Source organism: Aristolochia californica, unplaced genomic scaffold (assembly GCF_029961685.1).
Source record: "Aristolochia californica isolate CCGP_79_NKW_82.1479 unplaced genomic scaffold, dmAriCali1.0.hap1 SCAF_14, whole genome shotgun sequence".
Taxonomy (NCBI): Eukaryota; Viridiplantae; Streptophyta; class Magnoliopsida; order Piperales; family Aristolochiaceae; genus Aristolochia; species Aristolochia californica.
Genome location: NW_027181815.1, coordinates 4,393,829 through 4,405,086, shown reverse-complemented (window position 1 = coordinate 4,405,086; position 11,258 = coordinate 4,393,829).

The following is an 11,258-nucleotide window of genomic DNA, read 5'->3' as shown; positions in this document are numbered from 1 at the left end:
GATCTATCAAACATCTCTGCTGTGACACTATATGCTTGTTGTTGACCAACAGTTAGGAGGAAATAGGCAAGTTGTTCTTCCACTGAGATGGTCTTTGTCGCTGATAAAAACCCTCTGGTATTAAGTATTGTTGCCAATTTGTGAAATACAGTTTGATTCATCCTGTAAACTTTTCGAAATTTAACAGGAGATTTATCTAAGGCCTTTTGCAAATACAACGGACCATTCATCCCATAAGAACGTGGTACACCTCTGTTACTAGGGCATAGATAGTATTTTACTATGACGACAATCATACATGCCAATCCAATCATAATTACATCCATATCTTCTTCTGTCATAATATCCATGAGAATCTGCAAATTTAAACTTCTAAATAGTCATAAACAAAAATAATAGCTAATCTTTAATCATAACCTATTTATCCAAACTCAATAATCATATTCACATCAATACTCATCCACCATATTATCCACATAATATATTAAGACAACAAACATATAAAATAGAAACTTTAACCGTACTGATAAGTCTAACAACGTTATAATTCAAACATCGTCTTTAATACATAACAATCTTCTCAAAAAAGATATTGTACTTAAAACGCATTACAATTACTTGTTTGCACAATAATTAAGCCACCTAACCCGCTCCGCCACTGTCATTTTTAAAAACAGGGTCCTCTTACCTGGCGTATTTATCCATTCAGGAGCGCCATACTTCAGTGCCTCTGACAGGTCCGGAATTTCCATGAGGGCATTGACCCAAGGTTCTTCGACATCGCGTTCCTTATACTCCATAACAGATTTCATAGCATCAGCGATCTTGCCAACTACATCAATTAATTGTCTATTGTCTTCAGTGGGCAATTCGCTTCTCTTTCTACGACGACGTGAAGATGGCCCTTTAGTTCCACAAGATTGATCCGCTGTCGAATCATTTCCACTATTGAATTGCGGTGGAGTTCCCATAACTATGTCAACATTGTCGAGCTCATCCATCGGGATAGGAGCCGACTCATCATGGATAATTTCATCACATAGATCTATAGGAGTTGTACTACCATTCCCTACGGCTATTGTGTTTCCGACTACAATAGCCAATTTGTCGTAAAGGGGGCAACCTTGTTGTCTATACTTCTCAGCCTCTTTATGCTCCTACAAGAATAAAACATCATTCTTAGTAATGCGAAACAATACAAACCGTTTTACAATATATCATGATTTATTGACCTTAATGTAGTCTTGCCATACAGAATGACATGCAGTAACTCGTTGTGTGGTTGCATCCCAACCGAACCCACTAGTGTTGAGACAGTTCGTTACCGTTTGGTATGTTTTCTTCCATGATCTTGTTCGATTCTTAAGCTGCTCAATAGTTTTTTTATTGACAGCGTCTTCATTGAACTTACTGACACATTCCGTATATACCTCGTGCTTCCAAACACCATTGGGCAACTTGTTCCCCATATATACCTGCTCGACTAAAAGATCGAGCATTTTGTTGTCTTCTTCAAAGCTCCAAAAGTCATATGGTCGACCACTTGGTTGTTTTCTTGCAGCCATTTTCAATCTAAATCCGAGATTGTCCTCATGGAAAAAACTTTATCAGACTACCATTACCCGTCACGAAACAAAAACCACAAATAAGAAAATACCACGTGGTGGATATTTATAACACCCGAATCTCCTCACCACATGGCAAAAACATTCCATAGCACTTCAAAATTTGTAAACAACATTCTAAAACATTTCAAAACTAATCAACTATTTCCACTTGAGATGCAAAACAATGCAAACACACACACACACACACACATCAAGTCCAAATTAACCGAACACCCCTGGTAGAGCCCCACATGACTTCACAGTCACTACGAACTGTACCTCGTCAGTGATGGGGGTCGGGTTTCGTTGGCTAATGGATGCCCGTGTAGGCGACTCAACCTTGTTTGAATTGGACTAAACACCGTAAACCGTAATTGAGAACCTTAAAAACCCTAGACCCTAAACCCTAACCCTAGACCCCATAGCTCCAAAACCTCCTAAACCCTAACCCTAGACCCCATAGCTCCAAAACCTCCTAAACCCTAACCCTAGACCCATAGCTCCAAAACCTCCTAAACCCTAACCCCATACCTCCAAAACCTCCTAAACCCTAACCCTAGACCCCATACCTCCCAAACCTACTAAAGCCTAACCCTAGACCCCATAACTCCAAAACCTCCTAAACCCTATACCCCAAACCCTAATTCCAGAAGTTAAACAAAAAACCCTAGATCTTAACAACCCTAAAAGCCCCAAACCCTAAACCCTAAACCCTATCACCCATTAAACCTTAGCTGAAAAAAATTGAAAAAAAAACCTAAACCCTAATTCCAGAACCTAAACCCTAACAATACCATAAATCCTTAACCCTAAAAAACTTAACCCCTAAATACAAAGCACCAGACCCTAAAAACACTAAACCCTAACCCTAATAAAAATTTTAGACCCTAATCTGTAACACTAAATCCCACAATTATGTACAAATAACCCCAAATTAGACACTGGAACTAAAATTAAATCAAATACAACACTCATTTAATCAGAAAAAATAATTACGGTTTAGTCATACCTTCTGAAATTTGGGGAAAATCGAAGCCGACGACTGAAATCAAAGCCGAACCGGGAAAATCGATGCTGAATCGAAGTGGAAATTTAGAAATCGAAGCCCAATGTCAAAATCGAAGAAAACCAAAACTGAATTAGGGGAAATCGCAGGAAATCGGAGGGAATTTTGGGGGAAAAGATATGAGCGAGAGGGAGAAGGGCGTGAGATGCCGCAAAGGGGAAAAGAGGGAGAAGAGACAGAGCGGGAGGCCGAGAGGGATAAGAGAGAGGGAGAAACGAGCGAGAGGTTCAGAGGGAGAACGAGCGAGAGAGGGGGAAGGGTGTCGGAAGGACGCTCGCAGCGAGAGACGGAGGTAGTAGAGAGGGAGACCGGAGAGAGACGGCGGAGACGAGAGAACGAGCAGAGAGCTCGGGCTTCACAGAGACGACAGAGGCTGCGGGAACGAGAGTCGCTGTGTGCGGGAATGAAACGATCGAAATGAAAAAAAAAACAGAGACGGTTGAGCCAGAGAGAGCCCGCGCGAGAGAATCAAGTGGATGATTCTCAAAATCGGGCGGAAAGCACTTTCCGCCCGTTACTCTTTACACATGAACTCTTGGTTCATGTATATTCATGTACATGACATGAATTTTGGCGTCCCCTAACGACATCAGGACATGAACTGCGTAATGCGCTTGAATATCATGTCCTGAGTCATGTGCACTAACCCCCCCATAGGTGTATAAACTGTAGAGCATCTTAATGTGTATAATCAATATCCAGGAAAATGGAGGTAAAGAATCAAATTGAAAAGGATGAAATGATGGATGGGCCAATATAGTGAGATTCCAATATCTTCCTGCCCTCCGGAATTGGATTCAATCTTGTGTCAAAAAGGAGTATCTTGTATTGGTAACGTTCTTAAAAGTGATTGTTTGTGTGCTTCCATGTCAAGTATGCCTAAAATAAACATATATTGATGTTCTTTGGGTTTACATCAAATATATACATGTTGATGCTTTTGTTGTGTTCGACCGAGTAGCCATAGGCTTGAAGAGCAATCTTGGTCTTTCGGGTGTAATGGAAAAATAGAATGTTTTGATATTGCACTTCTACTCAAACAGAAACGAAGAACCTTTCTTCAATCACAGGCAAATGCACACCCAAAAGACAAAGATTGCTCTTCAGATTTATATGGAAGCAGAAATCCAGCAAGTTTGTGCTTTAATTGGAATCTAACCTAGAAAGAATCGAAATTATTATGTCCTACGGTTTTTTAATCCATCTTAAACTCACTAGTTGAGATTGAAGATGCAAACACAGTCAATGTCGGCAAGGTGCTACAATGGCAAGGGTATACATCCCTGACTTCCTTCGGCTTTGGATGGAAAACCTTCATGGGTTTGCCTTCATAACGTCTCCACCCCTAACTCCTCCAAAAACCACCTCATGAAAGACCCTGCTTCTACTTTTCCAGTTTTGAAACCCAACACCCAATCAACAACGCCTGTCTTCAACTTGCACCCCTCTTGTGTCCTCCACCACCCCAAAAAATCAACAACCCTCCAGCTGCTTCATTTTCACCCTAACTGTCTGAAGCTTTACTTGATGGTTGTGTGTTACTTTCATCCTCCCTGATTGCCACCACCTATTGTTGTTCAGCCTCACCACGACAAGCAACTCTTTAGTAGCCGCTGGACTCACACTCAACCAGGATGCCAGTGTCAAGCATATCAAAGTTTGGACTCTTGATGATGTTGACCTCTCGTTCATGTTGAGCATGGTGGAGTCTGGTCCATACGCGAGCAGGACATGAAGGGCATTCATGATTTTAATTTGCCCTTTGGCGTAAGCTACAATCAAAGGAAAATTAAAATCTCCCTTGGTTCAATTTCATATTTTTTACTGCCTCTTCGTGGTGTGTCTTCGGGAAACAGAGAGCGGAAGAGAAAGGGCTTTTGACGCTGTTGCTGGAAATACAGCAACGCGGTACTCAGGTTGCCGCTGGAAGAACCAGGTTGTCACCGGAAGAGCGAAGTTGTCGCCGGAGGAGCAAGGTCGTCACTATTTCTGTCCAGAAACAACAACTTGGGACGTTGTCACTGTTTCTGTCCAGAAACAGCAGCTCTGTTTGGTCGACGCTGCAGAGAAGGGTCTCTACTGGCTATGTAAAAGGTGAAAAGAAAAGATACTGGTCCCACTTGTATTGTGATTCCTTTGATTGAAGAAATAAAAATCCTCTGCAACTCCCGTGGATGTAGGCAATTTGCCGAACCACGTAAAAATTTGTGTCGTGTGATTACCTATCTCTTTATTGTCATCGTTTTGTTGTAACAACTGGTATCAGAGCAGAGGTTCGGCTGAGGAAAAGATGGAGGAAGACGATTGGAATCAGTTGGATCAACAGGTTTTGGGGATTATTCGACTAACCCTGTCGAGGTCCGTTGCACACAACGTCGGTAAGGTGAAGACGACTATGGGTCTCTTAGAGGTCTTGTCAGGTATGTACGAAAAGCTTTCAGCGAATAACAAAGTTTATTTGATGAAAAAGTTATTCAATTTGAAGATGGTAGAAGGTACATCTGTTGCACAACATCTGAATGCTTTTAATACTATCACAAATCAATTGTCATCTGTTGAAATTGAATTTGATGATGAGATACGTGCACTGATACTATTGGCTTCATTGCCAAATAGTTGGGAAGCCATGAGAATGGCTATGAGTAATTTTGTCGGCAAATCAAAGTTGAAATATGATGATATTCGTGATTTGATTTTGGTTGAGGAGGTACGCAGGAGGGATTCAGGCGAGACTTCGGGTTCGAGTTCCGCATTGAATGTTGATTCTCGGGGGAGATCACATGACAGGAACTCAAACAGAAATAGATCAAAGTCAAAGTACAGGAGCAAGAGTAAGTCAAGGCCTGGTCAACAGGCAACTTGCTGGAACTGTGGCAAAGCTGGCTACTTGAAGAGAAACTGTAAAAGCCCTAAGAAAACGAAAATGATAGTGCAAATGCAGTAACTGAAGAAATACAAGATGCACTATTGCTTGCAGTTCACAGTCCAGTTGATGATTGGATATTGGACTCAGGGGCCTCATTCCATACATCCTACCATCAAGAGATAATGTAAAACTATGTTGCAGGTGACTCTGGGAAGGTATATCTGGCTGATGGAGAAGCCTTGAATGTGGTGGGGATGAGAGACATTGACATTGCACTCCCTAACAAGAACAAATGGACCTGGCAAAAGGTCAGGCACATTCCTGAATTGAAGAAGAACCTCGTTTCTGTTGGGCAGCTTGATGATTATGGCCATTCAGTGGTGTTCTCAGATAACACCTGGAAGGTCACCAAAGGAGCATTGGTACTGGCTCGGGGTAAGAAAATCGGTACACTCTATTCAACTACTGGTTTGATTAATACTATTGCTACTACCGTTGCAGAAAACACAACAGATTTATGGCATTGCAGGCTTGGCCATATGAGTCAGAGGGGTATGACAGAACTGTTGTCCAGAGGCAAGCTACCGGAACTGAAATCAGTTGATCTCAGTATGTGTGAGAGTTGCATTATGGGGAAACAGAAAAAGGTCAGTTTTTTAAAGGGTGGTAGAACACTGAAGAAAGAAAAACTGGACCTTGTGCACACAGATGAGTGGGGACCTTCCCCAGTGGCATCCCTTGGAGGTTCTCGTTACTATGTCACGTTCATTGATGATCATAGTAGGAAGGTATGGGTTTATTTTTTGAAGCATAAATCTGAGGTATTCAATGTGTTCAAAATTTGGAAGGCCATGGTTGAAACAGAGACAAACTTGAAACTGAAATTTTTGAGGTCTGATAATGGCGGTGAGTATATTGATGGCGGATTCAAATAATATTGTGCAACTCAAGGTATCAGAATGGAGAAGACCATTCCTGGGACACCACAGCAAAATGGAGTTGCTGAACGGATGAACAGAACCATCAATGAGCGTGCTAGAAGCTGAGGTTGCACGCTGGATTACCACCTACTTTCTGGGCAGATGCAGTCAGTACTGCAGTTTACTTGATCAACAGAGGACCATCAGTTCCGTTGGATTGTGGATTGCCAGAGGAGGCCTGGAGCGGGAAAGAGGTCAAATTTTCTCATCTTAAACTTTTTGGTTGTCTTTCTTATGTTCTTGTTGATTCTAATGCTCGTAGTAAACTTGAGGCCAAGTCAAGAAAATGTTATTTTATTGGCTATGGAGACGAGGCATTTGGTTATCGTTTCTGGGATGATTAGGGTCGAAAGATTATAAGAAGCAGGAATGTGATTTTCAATGAGAAGATTGTATACAAGGACAAGTCTAGTACAGTTGCTAAAGCAGCTCCTTAGGAGTCCGAGTTTGTGAGATTGGATGACCTACCAGAGGCCACAGTGCAGTGCAAAGATGCGAGTGACGGGGAGAGTGGGTCTAGTGCACCCACTCCTATTATTCCTCAGTCAGATCCAGAGTCGTCCACTCCTGTAGCTGTAGTTTGCAGGTCAGTTAGGACTATTCGGCCTCCACAACGTTTCTCACCTATTTTGAATTATATTCTACTGACAAATGGTGGAGAACCGCAGAGTTATGAAGAAACCTTGCAAGATGAAAATTCTAGCAAGTGGGAGTTGGAAATTACGGAAGAGATGGATTCCTTGTTAGAAAATCGGACATGGGAGTTGACTGAACTTCCACCAGGGAAGAAGGCATTACACAACAAGTGGGTGTACCGGGTGAAAACTGAGCATGATGGCAGTAAGAGGTACAAGGCTAGACTTGTTGTAAAGGGCTTTCAGCGGAAGCAGGGTATTGATTACTCTGAGATTTTCTCTCTTGTGGTGAAGATCACAACCATCAGGTTAGTACTGTCCATGGTTGCTACTGAAGATTTATTTCTTAAGTAATTAGATGTGAAAACAGCTTTTCTTCATGGAGACCTTGAAGAAAACATCTACATGCACCAACCTGAGGGGTTTGCAATACAAGGAAAGGAAGGTTCAGTTTGCAGATTGAAGAAGAGCTTGAATGGCCTGAAGCAAGCTCCCAGACAGTGGTACAAGAAATTTGACAGCTTTATGTCCAGTGTAGGTTACATCAGATGTCAGGCAGATCATTGTTGCTATGTTAGGTATTTTGACAATTCTTACATCATTCTGTTACTGTATGTGGATGACATGCTTATTGCAGGGGCTAGTATTGATGAGGTCAATAATCTGAAGAAGCAGATGTCAGAGCACTTTGCAATGAAGGATTTGGGAGCTGCGAAGGAAATCCTTGGTATGAGAATTGTCAGGGACAGAGTCAAAGGCACGTTGAGACTCTCGCAGGCTGAGTATGTAAAAAAGGTACTCAGCAGGTTCAATATGGATAAGGCCAAACCAGTTGGCACACCCTTGGGCAGTCACTTCAGACTCAGCAAGGATCAGTCACCTAAGTCAGAGGAGGAACTAGATTACATGAGTAAGGTTCCTTATGCCTCAGCTATTGGTTCACTTATGTATGCTATGGTTTGCACTAGACCGGATATTGCCCATGCAGTGGGAGTTGTGAGTAGATATATGAGTAACCAGGAAAACAACATTGGGAAGCTGTGAAGTGGATTATGAGGTACTTAAAAGGCTTCTCAGATACGTGCTTGTGTTTCTCAAGAAAGAGCTTAGAGGTGAGGGGCTATGTTGATGCTGATCTAGCTGGAGATATTGATAGCAGGAAAAGTACAATAGGGTTTGTTTACACTCTGGGTGGTATTGCAGTTTCATGGGGTTCAAATCTACAGAAAACAGTTTCTTTGTCTACCACAGAGGCTGAGTATATTGCAGTATCATAAGCTGCAAAGGAGATGATCTGGCTACAGGGCTTCTTGGAGGAATTGGGCAAGAAAAATTAGAAGGGGACTCTCTATAGCGATAGTCAGAGTGCCATATTCCTTGCCAAAAACCTAGCACTTCATTCCAGGACAAAACACATTCAGATCAGGTATCATTTTATACGATCATTGTTAGATGATGGACAGTTGGTACTTGAGAAAATTTGTGGAAGTAAGAACCCTGCTGATATGTTGACAAAGGGTGTTACACTTGAGAAACTGAAGTTGTGCGCAACTTCAGTTGGTCTTCTAGCATGAAGACAAGAGCAGTGAGTTGCAGAGGTAGTAGATATCATGTTTGAGGAAGAGGGTGATACAGTGGGTGTACCAGTCTCCAAGTGGGAGAATTATTGAGCACGGTGGAGTCTGGTCCATACGTGTGAGCAGGACATGAAGGGCATTCATGATTTTAATTTGCCCTTTGGCATAAACTACAATCAAAGGAAAATTAAAATCTCCCTTGGTTCGATTTAATATTTTTTACTTCCTCTTCGTGGTGTGTCTTCGGGAAACAGAGAGCGGAAGAGAAAGGGCTTTTGACGCTGTTGCTGGAAATACAACAATGCGGTACTTAGGTTGCCGCCGAAAGAACCAGGTTGTCGCCGGAAGAGCGAGGTTGTCGCCGAAAGAGCGAGGCCGTTGCCGGAGGAGCAAGGTCGTCACTGTTTCTGTCCAGAAATAGCAACTCGGGACGTCGTCACTGTTTCTGTCCAGAAACATCAGCTCTGTTTGGTTGACGCTGCAGAGAAGGGTCTCTGCTGGTCGACGCTGCAGAGAAGGGTCTCTGTTGGCTGTGTAAAAGGTGAAAAGAAAAGATACTGGTCCCACTTGTATTGTGATTCCTTTGATTGAAGAAATAAAAATCCTCTACAGCTCCCGTGGATGTAGGCAATTTGCCAAACCACGTAAAAAATTGTGTCGTGTGATTACCTGTCTCTTTATTGTCATCGTTTTGTCGTAACAGTTCAGGCAATGGATCTGCATCAAAGGCCTCTCGCCCGAACTCTGGCATGGTTCCACAATCACTACCATTGCCAATGTGATTAAACTTGATACTGAAGAGGGGTGAAACGATAGAATCCTAAAATTATCCTCAAAGAACCAAGTAAAGAAGAGAAAAGATGAACAATAGAAAGATAAGAAGGTGGCGCCACAAAATAGAAAGTGGAGGTGGTGCGACCTTCAAGAAACAAGGGGTGTGGGACATGAGGGTAAAAAGGTAAAAATGCCCCCTCAAGGAGCTGGACAAAGACAAGTCATACTTGTCTTTTCGTCATAAGATAAGATCTTACTAGATTAGAAAAGATTTATCCTTAATTGATGTAATTTTTTAATTTTTTATAATCTCTCCTAGATTGATGTAATCTTTTCAATTTCCATGAATCACTCCTAGATTGATGTAATTAGATAATCTTAATTGACTAAAGAGATTCACAACTAATGCAATGAAAAATGTACAAATAAGGGTGTTGGCTGAAAGAATAATCATTCAAACTTTTTCCAAAATCTTTCGTCTCTTTTTCCCCTCTCAAATTGGTGCCTTGGCACCTCTCCTCTCTTTTTTCTTCTTCTCTTTTCTCTTTTCCTTCTAACTCTCTCTTTATCTCTCTTCTTCTTCTTCTCTTCTCTCTTCTTCCTATCTCTATTACAATAACCCTTTAACATATTTTTTTCAACTCTTCCTTGTGCTTTTAAGAAAAGATAAGGACCTTCCACAAGTGGAGTTATTATCAAATTTACACAAAAAGACGATAGTCATGTCACTTTTGGAGATACTAGCTAAGGTACCATAAAAAGAATTGGCAAAACAAGTACCTCTAACTCATTTAATATCCGATATATATATTATGTTGAAGGGCTCATGTATGATTTATTTAAAGGGTTAATGCGTAATTTAATAAGTATAAGTCAACTTTGTGACAAAGGAAACAAGTTTCATTTAAAAAGACAATTGCAGAAAAACAAAAGTGATGAAATTTCGTAGAGGGGCAATAGGAAAAAAAATTATATATTGTAAATATCATTGATTTACCCTCTACTAGTGCTATTTGTTTGAGTGTTAGCATTGACGAATCCTGGTTATAAAACAAACGATTAGGAAATATAGGACTGGATTTGTTGAACAAATTAGCAAAGAAAAGTTTAGTGAGGGTACTACCAAACTAGAAAGTCTTGAGGGAAAAGCCTTGTGATACTTGCTAGCTTGGAAGCTACACAAGATATCATTTAAATCTACAAATATAGTCTCAATCACAAGAACACTTTGGCTAATTCACATAGATTTAGTTGAACCTACCTTAAGCTTAAATAGTAAGCGCAACCACACCTTAGTGGTTTTAGATGATTACTCAAGGTTCACATGGGTAGATTTTCTAGCAAAAGTTGATGTTTTTCTTGCCTTTGATGAACTATGTGGAAAAGTACCTAAAGAAAAAGGATGCGGCATAAACACAATTAGGAGTGATCAGGAGAATTTGAAAACTCATACTTCGAAGAATATTTCAATCACCTTAGATCCTTGAACTTCTCAACAAAATGGAGTTGTTGAGTGGAAAAATTGAACATTAATTAAAATGGCAAAGGTTATACTCCATGCATACGATTTGCCTCATAAATTTGGGTCAAGTTTGTAAATACGGTTTGCTACATTATAAATCAAGTAAGCATTAGGTGTGTGCTCAACAAAATTCCTTATGAGTTGTACAGGGTACCAAGAGTAAGCATTAGGCCCCTTCTCGCATTAACCCCCTTCTCAACCGAGTAAGCATTAAACTCTTTTCTCAATTGA